This window comes from Ochotona curzoniae, unplaced genomic scaffold, assembly GCF_017591425.1.
Source record: "Ochotona curzoniae isolate NIBS_2020 unplaced genomic scaffold, NIBS_Ocur_1.0 scaffold_1037, whole genome shotgun sequence".
Lineage (NCBI taxonomy): Eukaryota > Metazoa > Chordata > Mammalia > Lagomorpha > Ochotonidae > Ochotona > Ochotona curzoniae.
Window position 1 is genome coordinate 10359562 of NW_024467083.1, and position 14591 is coordinate 10374152.

The 14591-nt window shown below is 37.7% G+C and overlaps 1 protein-coding gene across 1 annotated transcript in view; it reads right to left on the reverse strand.

The window, feature by feature from the left end:
* The window catches only part of PLPPR5 (phospholipid phosphatase related 5), a 109220-nt gene that overhangs the window by 93548 nt on the left and 1081 nt on the right, over window positions 1–14591 (reverse strand). The window lies entirely within an intron of this gene.

A 14591-nucleotide genomic window follows, 5' to 3' on the forward strand; every position in this document is an offset into this window, starting at 1 on the left:
ATTCCAGAATACACTTAGCAGCCATGACCCATGTGCTAAATATTACTCTAGTACCTGAAGACTTTAAAATAAAATCTAGGTTTTTCTTAGTTTACTTAATTAAAAACAGTCAAAAGGATAGAATTGCAGATAGAGAAAAGTGAGTTTTATATGTTATCACTGTGTGTTACAGGTTTACCACTTTAAGATGGAGAGAAACCTTGCCTGCTGCTTGTTTGGGATGCTTTTTCCAAATATTAACTCCTTTCAGGTAGCATTCTCCTTCTCAGTTCTCTCTTCCTCTCCCATACCACATTCCCACTTGCAGTTATATAATTTGTTTATCAGCATCAGGAAAGGTGGGAAAAGCTACCACCTGTGATATCATCCTATGCTGTGTCCAAGATCCTGTACTTAGGATCCAACTCCCTGATAATGGCCTTGGAAAAGCAGCAAAAGCTAGGGCAGTGTTTGGGCTCCTGCCATCCATGTGTGAGATTCAGATAATATTCCAGCTTCCTGGTTTCAGCACCAGTTACTGTGGCCATTTGAGAGGTGAACCAGCAGATAGAAAGTCTCTTTCTCTCTCTCTTGTTGTCTCTCTCCCTTCCATCCTTTTTCCCTCTCTCTAAATCTGATTTTCAAATAAGCAAATACATCACTATAAAAAAATTACATGTGTGTGTCTATCTGAAACTCATAACACACAAATCCTGTCCACCATGGGCTGAATAAATATTTTGTTAATGAATATATGAAGGAACAGATTACTGATTATCAGCTCATTTCACAGGACTACTAGAAGGTTATTCCATTTGCACCTATTTGATAAGGTGAGAGCTAATCTGTTCTTGTTTTTGATATTTCACTTGAATTGAGAAAGCCTAATTTTCAATGAAAAGTAAACTTAAACAATAAAATGATAATTTTAGTTTCTCTATCCTGCCTCAAGTTACTGAAATTGTAAATCATTTGCCTGCCCAGCAGCACTCTGTCATTCTTACTCACTAATGTCATTCTCTAGAGTTCCACTGGTTTTTATCACTCTCTGAGGAAAGAAACTCCTTGCAAAAATAGTCCCTTGTAGTGAGTCAAATACTTTCATTCCAATCTGGAATTACTAATGAAAATACAGAGTATGACTCAGAGATCCTGAGTGACAATAAAATCATGATTCATTTCATTTAAAAACAGTGCCAACTATCTGAATACAATATCAGAGAAACAGAAAGTTTTCTGTTTGTCATATATGCAAATTCCATATATAAAGTGTAGTGGAGATTTAAGAAGTTGAAAGTGATCTGCTATAAACCATCTTATCAGTTACAGAAAAAGAATAAAAATACAATGAGTCAAAAAACATTTTCCTATACCACACAAATGCCTAAATAATGATAATATAAGTTACAAATGTCTGTGCTATTTCTATTTACAGCACAGGAAGCTGAAATAGTAGTAACAGGGCCAAAATAGCAAGATGCTAGAGACTTATAAAACAAAATGACACACGTTTGAAATATTTTTAGTTGAGGTAAAACTTATTTTGGGCAACCTTTTACATACATTTGAATAAGTTAAAAATTAAATGAGCATTCATGGGGAAATATATAAAATCATTGATTATTGGGAAACAAAATGAACAATTAAATATTAAAGTTTTAGAAGCAAATCTGGGTCTATATTTATTTCAATTCAATTCAAAATAGCTAAGATAAGTTACTCAACTGTTATGTCCATCAGCTGATGACTGAATAAGGAAAATATGATCATATAGAATAAAACTGAGCTCTAAAGCAAATCCCTGTCTTTAGCAACAAAATGTACGCAACTGGAAATCAATAAGCTTAGTGAGACAAGGTAATCTCAAAAACCAAATGTTGTATGTTTTACCTTATATTCAGCAGCTAACATAGAAACAAAAAAAAAATGCGTGACAATGTAATGGTCACTTAGGTATTTGAAAAGCATTTTTAGCCCAAGCCCATGTTTATATCCCAGTGGAACTGTGGTCTTCCTAATTATTACTTGATGAATATTATGATTACTGGTGAATTAAGCCTGTTAACTTTGAATAGAACGAAATTATGTCTTTGGAAAAACAGATGAAGAGAGAGAGAAATAAGGAGGGGAGGCTCTGGGGGTTGGGAGCAGAGATCTAACGGAAGTGTGATTATCTCCCCAGAACTGGATGCACAAAATCTGTTTTTGTATTTATAACCTTTTTTTAAAAAAAAAAGTGAACGTGTAACCAATTATCTAGGAGTGGCTAATATACTACATTATACTTTATCACAAAAGTTATTTATAGTCTTAAAGAAATAACAATAACTAAAACAATTTAAAGTTGGAATGTTATATTAATAATTGAGACACACATATTAGTCTTAAATTGAGAGAAAAATGCCAACATTTCTTAGCTTTGATCATGGGAGGGATGGAGATCATCATCAAGCTGTGTTTTTACCTATTTAAGAAACAATCCTAAATCCTTTATAGATAATTGACTACAGAGTGACTTTGTACCACCTCAATTCTAACACATTAAGGGAAAAAAAAATAGCACCTGAAACAGGAAAAATACCTGCTCCACTTACCAGAGGTAGGGGATGCCTCACATAGATCATTCGGTGTTGAGCCGCCCCTCAAGAACAGAAACTACACTGAGTACTGTCTGGTGAAAGGAAGATCAGAAGAACCCAAATCCACCATGCCAAATAAGGGTTCTTATCGCCAATGAATAAGTTATAAAACAAAGCAAAAATTACTTTAAATATCGAGAAACCACCTAGAACCTCCACAAGTCTTCAAAACATTGATAGATGCCACGGAAGATGAGGACATGCTTGTCATTGCAGCAGTGCTCTCATAGGCACACAAAGTGGCACATGCTGAAGATATGAATCAATCTCTTGCCCGAGTTGGATTTCAACCATCTAATGATTCAGAAGCCACAAAAACAATATTATTTTCTCAAGGTCTTAAAGACAGTGACCAGCAGCAGAGCCAGGAAGAAAAGAACCAGTCACTGTTTCTTGTTATTTTTATTTTATTCACTCCCTATCCCACCCCCACAACTACCTTTCTCTTTCATAAAGTATTTAAGAGAAGGAGGGAAGGCTATTATTTTAGAGGACGTTTACAAGGAAGATGGGTCGCTGTCTATGACAAGTCTCAAGGACAGACTTATGAAAGAGAGAGGATTGCTGTTGCTTAAGCCAAGTACTTAACTGGATTAAACTGAAGCATAGGGAGATGAAGACACAGCAACACACAACATGGAATAGTTTTCTCAAGTCCCTGCTGCCTTCCACAAGCACTGCAAGGACTTTACTCTTACAGAGACTATCCTGAAAAACAGATTATACACCGGCAAGATACACATGAGATGAAAACATAAATATGTAAATGGCCAACCTTCCATCTTAAACATATTGAATAGTTCTTCCATGCTTCTATAAATCATTTTTTAAGATTGATTTTTATTGGAAATTCAGATACGCAGATAGAAGGAGAGACAGAGAGGAAGATCCTCCATGTGATCAAGTAACTACAATGGCTGGAGCTGAGCCAATCCAAAACCAGGAGCCCGGAGCCTCTTCCAGATCTCCCACACGGGTGCAGGGTCCCAATGCCCTAAGCTGTCCTCAACTGCTTTCCCAGGCAACAAGAAGGGAGCTGGACAGGAAGCAGGGCTGGCAGAATTATAACTGGTGCTCATGTGGGATCCTGGCACACCCAAGGCAAGGACTTCAGCTGCTAGGCTATCCTGATAGGCCCCATGCTTCTAACTAGCTGTCAAATCTTTAAACAATGATTCTGTAGTGGGTGGAATGGATACTTTGTATGCTATATTGTAATTATATTGTTAACACTATAATTGCGTATAAGAACTTTGAATGTGTACATCAAAATGGGACGATTCTTGTTGTTTCCATTTGTAGCAAGCTTCAAACGAGTTTCTACTTTTTGTTCCAAACACTGACATTAAAAACATAAAAGAAGCTTCACAGAGAAAAATGATTTGAAAATCATTCTTGGGGCCCGGCGCGGTGGCGCAAGTGGTTAAAGGTCCTCGCCTTGCACGGTTCTAATCCCGGCAGCCCCGCTTCCCTTCCAGCTCCCTGCCTGTGGCCTGGGAAAGCAGTCGAGGACGGCCCAAAGCTTTGGGACCCTGCACCCACGTGGGAGACCCGGAAGAGGCTCCTGGCTTCGGATCGGCATAGTATCGGCCCGTTGCGCTCACTTGGGGAGTGAATCATCGGACGGAAGATCTTCCTCTCTGTCTCTCCTCTCTGTATATCCGCCTTTCCAATGAAAAAATAATAAAAATAAATCTTTAAAAAAAAAAAAAAAGAAAATCATTCTTGGGCCCAGCAGCGTGGCCTAGTGGCTAAAGTCCTTGCCTTGAATGCGCCAGGATCCCATATGGACGCTGGTTCTAATCCCAGCAGCTCCACTTCCCATCCAGCTCCCTGCTTGTGGCCTGGGAAAGCAGTCGAGCATGGCCCAAAGCTTTGGGACCCTACACCCATGTGGGGTACCCAGAAGAAGTTCCTGGCTCCTGGCTTCGGATCAGAATAGCATCAGCCGTTGTGCTCACTTGGGGAGTGAATCATCGGATGAAATATCTTCCTCTCTGTCTTTCCTCCTCTCTGTATATCTGACTTTCCAATAAATAAATAAATCTTTAAAAAAAGAAAATCAATCTTTTTTTTTCTTGTTTTCTGATCCTTCACTATTACCTGTTAACTAAACATGCATCTTTCTATAGAATCTCATAGATTTACAGTATAGATTAATAGTGGAAAAGACCATCAGATTAATTAAATGCTTTACCTCTCACTGTCTTGCAAATCCTCCTCCAAGAAGGTTCACTCCAGGTATTTTCAACCCTCCCAGAAGACACAGATTGAAGATCATCCTCATTTTAAAAAGATATTTCAAATCATTCTGCCGAGCTTGATATCTGCTCCCTTGCTATGCAACACAGGAAGTTGCTCAATGTTTGTGTCCCACACCAGAGCCTGCATCATAATGTCGTCATGAAGGAATTAGTTACTGCACAGGTGGGAAGCATTCCCAAGCACTTCATGTGTCCCATATACTCCATATACATTAACTCTCTGTGTAATTTCTCATTAATTACATGATCCTGGAAGTGCCAAGGCTCTTTGATTTAAAAATTAAGATAAGGCATTAACATAACTCTAAATCCCCTTTCATGACGAAAAAGTCCATTATGGGAGACGCATGTTCTCTTTCACATTTAATTCATGAATCTCTTCCAACATTGGGATAGCAGAAAGTGCCTGATGAAGTGGCTTGAATAAAGTGTGTACTGGATTCCCATATCTGTATTCCAGACTTAGCCCAGGAAAAATAAAAAGGGGACCCCAAGTAATCACGTGATGAAGAGGCAGCGAGAAGAGGAAACAAGGATCTCTTTGTGAAACACCAAAGGGGTTGTCACATAATTTTGACTAAGACTCTTCATTCATTTCAGAAACTGAGCAAACCCACCACTTGCGAAAGCACCTGTGAAGAAGAGGTCGTCGTCACTATCCAAAGATGCTGCTTTGTTTTAATTGAAAATGTCAAGAGTTCATTTTAAACTACAAGATGAATGCTCAGGTATTCTACACAATTGCTATACAAAATTGCATTCTGCTTTTACAGAGTTTTCTGAAAATACAAAATATTAGGTGATGTGAAAAGTGATTCCGTGCACCCAATGTTGAAAAAAGGCTAAATCTGAAATGGAGATTAAAAAATGTACAGTTTCTGCTGGCACTATAATAAGTATTATTATACTAGAAACACAATTTACTCAGCATAGAGGTTCTGGTTATTTCAACACAAATCCTACTTCCCTTGGAGAGGAAATGCCATGCAAGTTATTTTGGTAATATGTACATATGTGAAAAGCACATTTGCACTTAACTGCCCTGTAATTTTTATGTCTTTAATTCCCATGCCTTGGATGACTTAGGAGGAGAACCAAGCATTAATCCTTATTTTGGGATTTGATGTAAGTCACCTGGCCTCTTTATGCATCGATGTCCGGGTATACACCTCATGACAGGTGCTCACAAAATACTTGCTCACAGGGAGAGAGAATGGAAGTGAGAGAGAGGAAGGAAAAGATGACGAGAAGGAAAGAACTGAGGGGAGAGAAGGAAAATGCAGGGAATTATGACACTGCCCTCATGCTTCCTATACTATTTCGATTTCCAAGTGTCACTTATTTTCATGTTGTGTCAAACAGAATATACATCATTAAGAAACAGTTGAAATTTGAATTAGATTAGGAAAATAAGATGAAGTTCAATAAATTTCATGTAACTAATTTAGATATGTATTCCAAATATCTATTTTGGAATTAATGATGATAAACATAACCCAGTTTCTAAATTATGAAATCTATAATTTAGTTCAAAACTTTTTTGTAAACTCTACATGACGTGTGTGACCAGTTTATTTATGTCCTAACTATAGGACTGGCCGGCAATGCTGCCAGAATGCAAAATCCTATGCTGCCACTAGAACTTTTTTGATTGTCTTACTTTGAAAAGAATGTCACAACTCCTTGTGCTAACTAAATGTTAATTAACAATTAATTTAATTATCATTGTGGCTACAGAGGGATGACTTTTATCAATGAAAACAGAAATTTTAATTAGGATGACAAATCATTTAAAAAGGCTCATGAGTTAAAGAATTTTCAAGTAATGCAAAATTAAAGTGTGGAGACATTTCCAGCACTTGGATGAACTGTGCCCTCTGCCTCAGTGACTCCTGCATGGCACACTTTAAGGAAGCTCCTGGTTTCTGGCCTCAATCGGCTCTGCTTCAGCCATACGGCCACATGGGAGAATGAACCAGCAGATGTAAGATCTTCCTCTGTGTATCTCCTTCTCTCTATTAAGCTGACTTTCCAATAAAAATTAATGAATATTTTTTAAAAGATGATTTCATAGAAGAAGAAAAGAGAACAATGATTACTAGAGACTGGGAAAGATAATGAGAGATAAAGTTGAATAACAAATGCAAAAATAGACCAAACCACTAAGTTCTGCTGTTGTACAATGCACTGAGGGGCTATAATTCATAACAGTGTATTTATACTATGAAGAAGTAGAAGAGTGGAGAATTCAGACTTCAAACATAATAAATCATAAATGTCTAAGGAAAAACAAATGTTTATTATCCTTATTTCATCATTACATACTGTTTACACGTACTGAAGTATCACAACATTGCCCATTAATATTAAAATTATTTTGTTAAAAATAAATTTCTAAATTTCTAATTTTGTTAAAAATAAATTTCTGGCTTTCAAAAAAGTCTCTAAACCTCTGTTTTCCACCCAAATTAATGGTTATTTTACTGACAGTGCTTCTAAAACTACGTCTGTCATAATAAGACTAAAAAAGTAAGCAGCCTGCTGAGTAAAAACCGGCATTTTCAGAAATAGTTTAAATAGTAGTGAATATAGAACTCCATTTCTCATATTTTAAAATATCTACCGTCAAGATGATAGCCATTATTATTTTCCAAAGCTGTTAGGAGGAGCTTTCTAACTACAATATCGTGACTGATGTCATCACACATTTCTTTACTGCGTGGAAGGAAATGTTCATCTGGATATTGGACATTCTACTCACCCTAAAAATCAATGTTTTTTTTAAATTTTTTTAATTCTGATTTTGTTTTTTATGGTGTAATGCAAAGAACACATCGATAGACAAACCATATGCTTTACTTCTCCCCTGTCTATCGAGGAATGCCATCATTTATGCTAGGAATCGAATTAATGGACAACTGCCTTTGGCCACCAGAGCATGGATGAGAAACCAGACATGTCATTTATTGAGTAACTGCCAAAGCTGCCTAGATATGTCATTGCATATATACTATATGAAATGATTCACACAAAACAGTTTACTTCATGTATCCATCAAAAAGCAGTAGGTACACAGTATGCCATTTAGGTCTGTATTATGAACAAAAATGCTCATCATTCATTTTAAAAGAACAGTTCTGTCTGAGTATGCAGCATCTGCATACAATCAGTTTAAGATACTATATTAAGTACCATTTTCTCAGCTTTAAAGACTAAAACATTCATAGGTTTGGAGATGTAGTTTTATGCCTATTGTTTGAGCTTTTAAAGGGTAGGACATACGCATTATTCACTTTTAGAAACCAGTCATAACATTGTACCTACTACAAAACAGAAGCATTGTCATCATTCAAAACATCTACAAATACCGTGTTTTGGACACAGTGTTAATACATTAAATGTTATAAATTAATATGATATAATACATAAATACATCACAAAAGTTATCAGTAGTGTTCGTGGGAAGCATTATTTATTTCAAATTATGGGATGATTATTTATAATAATTTTGATATTCAGAGTGTTTATGAAAATATTTTCAAAAACAGCATTGGATACTGGAATGACAGTCTGATAATTAATTCGAAGTCTTTAAAATTGTTGACTTTTGATTGTTGCTGTTTTTTCTACAGGAAAATCAGAAGAGAAATATGAAGTAATATTTATTTTTTTATACAACAAAATAAAAGCATTAGGTTGACAAAAGAGTACTGCAAGCACTGCTAACCATCTCCAGTGACAGGGGACCCACAAAACCCATGAAACCTACACAAATTGTGTTTACTGTCTTCAAAGTGCTCAGGGGCCTGCTTAGAGAAGTTGCAGCAATGAGTGGCAGGGAGAAGGCAGGAGACTGAGTATAAAAGGGAGAATGGGCGAGGAAGAGAAACACTGAGAATGGAAAGTTTACCTGATGCTTGAATTCCTTGGTCTCTGCTTTCCTCTCACTATTAACACCTCATTATCAGTTTGAAAAAGAAAGGACATAAATGAATAGAGGAAAAGTAGAGAGAAGCAAGGAAAGTAAAATAGAGATATGCAAGGAGGAAAAGAGACCACTTTTTATTCAGAAACTCTAAGCTATCCAAGAGGCATAAGGAGTTTAAACAGGCCCACGAGCTCCCAAGTAGTAACACTTAACTTTTAGGGGCTTTTGAAAATCAGATAAAATCCAGGAGGTTCTTAAAATAAAATCTAGAGCTCCTTTCTATAGGTAAAGAAGCCCAAACAGGTGGCTCCAGCACTCCTGACTTCTGTGGCAGCTGCTCCAGAGCCAGAGTGTGTTTCTGCAGAAATGTGGGTGCTGCAGCCTTTCAGAAGGGCGCTGCTAAGAGGGGAAGATTGCCTTCAGATCACAACAGGAGTCCCTCTGAATGCCTTCTGTTGCCACCCACCTCTCTGCAACATTTCCAAGCTTAATGACAAAACAATTTCCTACTCCACACACTGAAACCATTATCTACAATGGAATATAAAGCTCCCCATCCAACTGGGCAACTGAAATGAAAGCCATGGGAAAAAAAAAAAAGACAAAAGAAAAAAAAAAATCCTACTGTGCTGGTATTGAATTCCTATAACTAAAGAAACCTTTAAAGACTAATTAACATGCCAGGACAAAGAGTGTGAATAAAAAACTAAATGCTTAGCTTCTGGTAATTTTGACACTGTCATCTGGGGACTGACTTAGAAATGGTCACCTTGTTTCTCAAAATCCAAGTCAGCTTCATAATTTGTGAATTAATGATGCCAATGAAGGCAAATAATTTAAATCTGATATAATATGATCAACCCATTTTCTCACTTCTCATTTGTAAAATGAGTATTCTGATAGTATTTATATTTACAAAAAATGCTGTTAGGATGAACATCAAAACAAATAGCACTTTAAATGTATATAACTCAGCATCTGATACCCAGGAATCTCAAGGCAAGTACTAGTTATTATTAATCCACTTGATGACATGGAGTATCCAAAGACAGAAATCACCAGCTTGATTCTAAGAACTTCAGACTTTTATATCTCATTATTCTGACCCCTAATCTACCATCAATCTTCGTAGCAATTTTTCTAGGTGTTTCAATAGTTTTTTTGTTGTTGTTATTGTTAATTTCTATTCTTTTTTATTTTATTTGTTTCTTTTATTTTTTTCTATAATTTCTTTCCTATAATTTATTTTTTTTCTATAACTTTGAGGTTAATTTCTATAACCTCAACCTTAGGAAAGGTTAACAGATATAGCTGGACCTTATTCGGATATTTGCAGGTGTTTATCCGTTTCACACACATAGAAAGAACTCTTGGTTCAGATTTCTACAGCTGGAAAGTGGCAAATCTGAGTATGGGAACTAGAGTTTGCGCCATAGTCTATGACCTTAACACTCATGTGTACTGACTCTCCAAGAAACTGAAGTTTTCATCCCTAGTACATTCCTTTCTCTTTTTTGGATTTTTTATTCCAGAGAAGGGAAGAACAAGAGAGATTCCAATGGTTGGTTCACTCCTCAAAAGCCTGCAAAGCAAAAAGTCAGACTCTGCAAGTCAGGAGTCTTGAGCTCCATTCAGTTCTCCCACAGGGATGCAGGGATCAAATGACTTGAGTCATCCTCCTCGGGTCCACACCGGCATGAAGCTGGAGTCATGAACTTGAGCCAGATGTCAAGCTAATCAACTGGTATGTAAACCCAGGCTGAACACCAGCTTCTGTTTCCAGTTTATGAACAAGAAAATTTTCCTTGAGCTCACAATGCTGGCAAGAGAGAAGAACCAGGATAAGAATCCGGACTTTGCTGACACAGCCAGGTCTGTACATTTTGCCTATACCATACCACGGGAAGGTATTCTAGGAGCTATAAGGGAGCACCAGGCAAGCTCTGGGGAGATGGAGCTTATGGGAAAGCCCCAGGCAGTCTGATCCAACATGCCTGGATTGCCTGGTGATGAGATGCTTTTCCATCCTCACCTATCTCCATTGCATTTAGTGAGGTCAGCACAACTGGGATGGCAGGAGTGGCTATACCTGTCATGTGTGAGGCCTAAGACCTAGGATGAACTTCCTGGAGATGCAGACAAGAAACAGATGTGCCTTAAATTGTAAACCCACCCTGACTGATGCCAGTGGCTACCCTGGGTGGTGTCAACTTTCTTTATCTTGATTTTTGCCCTACGAAGATGGACTCTTGTTTGCCTCCTGCAAGCATCATTCCTTAGATCTACTGTTAGTCACACTACCCAAATTCAGGGAACACACACCCAATGTCATTGTCACTTGTTCTAATCACTGAAAACCAAATATCACAGATTAATTTTACACCTGTGTATTCTTTGTGTGGTGTTTCGGTAAATGCTCTATTTCAAAAATTGGATGGTACTGATTTTAACAGAGTTTTTAAAAATTGTCATCTATTTAAATAAACTCCATTTAAATTTTCCTGAAAATACAAGTAAAGTCATACAATACAGTGAAGACAAAATATATGATAATCTAACTCAGATAACAGAAAGTAGAAAAGCCCTATACACTTCTAATCAAGAGAGATCCCAAACTATCACTCATCAGACTGTCCCTGTTCGATTCCTTACTATTTAATACCCTCAGCCAGTAGTCCCAAGGCTAATCAATGCAAGTATAGCCTTTGCCTTAAGCTGTGTGCCCCATTTTCCCCACACAGAACTGTAGAAATAAGATAAACCAGGCACTGTCTGAAAACCATAGTCTGCATTTTCTGCCTCCTTGTGGTTACATACAGAGCTGTGCTATGATGTCTTATCTCACATTCCCTGGTGACTTCTCTTTCAAGGCACCTCTGAAATACCAGAATCTCCTCTTTGATGCCCTTCCTGAAACGACTCCACCTCCAAATTACATATTTCCAATCCCTTGTGAACCAGCATAGTCTGTGGGACATGTGCAAACATACATCTATCTATACGTACAGCTTCTATCATTATTATTTAGAGTATGAGTTTGATGTATTTGTCTGATTTCCCAAATTAAGCCACAAATTCCTCAGACTCAGTGGCCATGTTGTATTTGTAGCTTACACCATGCCAGATACAGAAGTTAAAACAAAGGAATTCAATAAACATTCACTGAATTGGTATTTTACAATAATAAGGTAAATTATGTAATGACCTTATGGAGTGTCACCTATGAACCAAAGATGATTTTTTATGTTGCAACTAAATGTAACAGCCTACATCCTGTGACTTAAGAAGTTGAGGCTTATGGAGTATGAACAATAATAACACAGCCAATGGAGTTTGCTCGTCATGGAGTGCCACAGTGTACATTGGATCTGAATCCTAAGCCTCAGATTCTAAATGTAGGCTCCAAGTACATATCATACAAAACTGATAAAAGAGACAAAAGATATCTTGTCTAAGTCCTTAAGAGAAATAAGCATGTTTAAGGTAAATATGAAGACTACAGTGAAAAGTAATGATTTTTCAAATTACTCTCAAGAATTAGGAGTTTAAAAGGTAAAAATGACATGTGATATGAAGCAGCTTAATCAGTGCAGTACAAGCTACATCCCTGCGGGACTGCACATTACCCTGCAGCAAGCCACAGCTGGAGACACACAGCCCACATCAGAGTGCCTGATTCCAACTTCGCTATTCTGCTTCTAACTCAGCTTCATGCTAGTGCTCCTGGAAGGCAGCAAATGACATTTCAAGCAGCTAAGTTCTTTTCACCCATCTGCAAGACCCAGATGTAGTTCCTCGCTCCAGGCTTTACCCTGGACTAGCCCTGGTTTCTGCAGGTGTACGGGGAATGAACCAGCACATAAATGATCTGCCAGTCTCCCTTTCTATGTGTATGTGTCTCTTCTTGCCTTCCAAATAAAGTAATAAACATAAAAAAAAGCAAGGTAAGAGATAAGGGGACGATTGAAGCATTAATCTGGAAGAAAGATGGATGAGTAAATTTCAATAACATACTGTAATGGAAAAAGCACACAGGATTTGGAACTTGATAACTGGGATAAAAATCCTGGATATAGCATTTTTAACCTTAATTGTTGAGCAAGTCACTTAACCTTTCTGAGCTTTGATTTTTCAAAATAATGGATGATAAAGAGAATATTTGCTGTCTGAGATAATACAATTAAATTGTATGGGTAAAAGAAAAAAGCCTATTAGCATATGCCTGTTAGCATATGCAAAATAAAGCAATGGCTCTACAAACAGTAAACAATACTAATGTCATTAATGGTGTTATTTTTATGCCCAGTAAGTATGTAAAACTAGTGCACTTATGAGAAACCGGAAGAGCTGTCCCTTTTCATTGCTAGCTCCTTACTTTGTGCTGTGAGCTTTTCTTAGGAGCAGAATGGGAAACTAAGTATAGCACATTGCTTTCCTACAAAATGCAACATTTCCAACACTTCCAACAGACTCACAAATCCATTTTTTGGACACAAAGAAATGATGGTCAAAACGCGGAAATCCAGGTGGACACTGTCTTTTAAAAATACATGCACCTGTCCTCTAGATGCCTGCTCAGTCATCCGTTTTTCATCTTCTTTTCAAAAACATTCCTTGGAAGCAACGGCAGTAGATGGTATTTGGCACCAGTTCCCTAGGCACACAACCACGGCATCCAACTCTTTTGCTTTCAGATGGTTCCTATCGACTACCTGAACTTCAGCTTCCTCGACTGTTAACTGAAGACACCATCAACTGCAAGCACCACTTCATAACCACTCAGTGCCCAGCACAAAGTTAGTATTCACTAGCAATCAACTGATTACCCCTTTCACTCCTGGATTTTCCCTGACTGGAGAACAGTTAACTCCTTGGGCCAACTGATGCTTGTCTACAGTTGGCATCTGCCATCGTGGATTGACTGAAGACGATCTGAGACACACCATCTCATTTAAATAAGTCAGAGTGTCAATTACCAAGGGGCAGTTGCTGACACTATGGATTAATGTTGCACTCAAACCAATGACCTGAAAGTAAAAGGCTTTCTCCATTTAGTCTCCTGGAAAATATGTGCCAGGAACCTCAGCACCTGCAGAAAGTAAAGAGGCCCAAAACACAGATTTTTTTTCCCCTCTGTCAGGTTTTCAAATGGACTAAAGAGAACACAGACAGGAAGTAGGACTGGGGTGCATCTGACACAGTTTTTAGCAAATTATAATCATATATGTGTAAAACATTTTCCTGGGTAAGACAGAACACATTTTGAATCATTATTCAGCCAGGCCGATTGTGAGGTCGGTTATTACAGTGCATGGCATAAACAAAGTTACTTTGAAGTTCTCTGGAATATCCTTGGTTTGTTCAGAAAATTTTCTTTTGTTAGGAATTTTTCACTATTCTCTGTATTATTAAGTTACTTCCCCTAACATCAAATAAAAGATCAATACCAAAACTTAGTGGATACAACAGATGTTCTTCACATTTGTTGATCACTTTGGGCATTCAACTACTGAAAAGAAAGCTTCCTTCTCCCTTTCCTGTTCATTTTCTAATGCCTTATGTATTATCTCTTAAGAGAGAGGGGCTGCATCAGAGGAACGCAGGGTCCAACATCTGGTCAACATCAAAGAAGCCTAGTGTCTCGAGTCTTCCTAAAGATACACCGCTCACTCTTACAAATCACTCTGCAGTGCATTCGCAAATGTAACCGGTGTGACTCTCCCCCCAGCAATGACACACACACACACACACACACACACACACGCACACACGTGTGTGTGG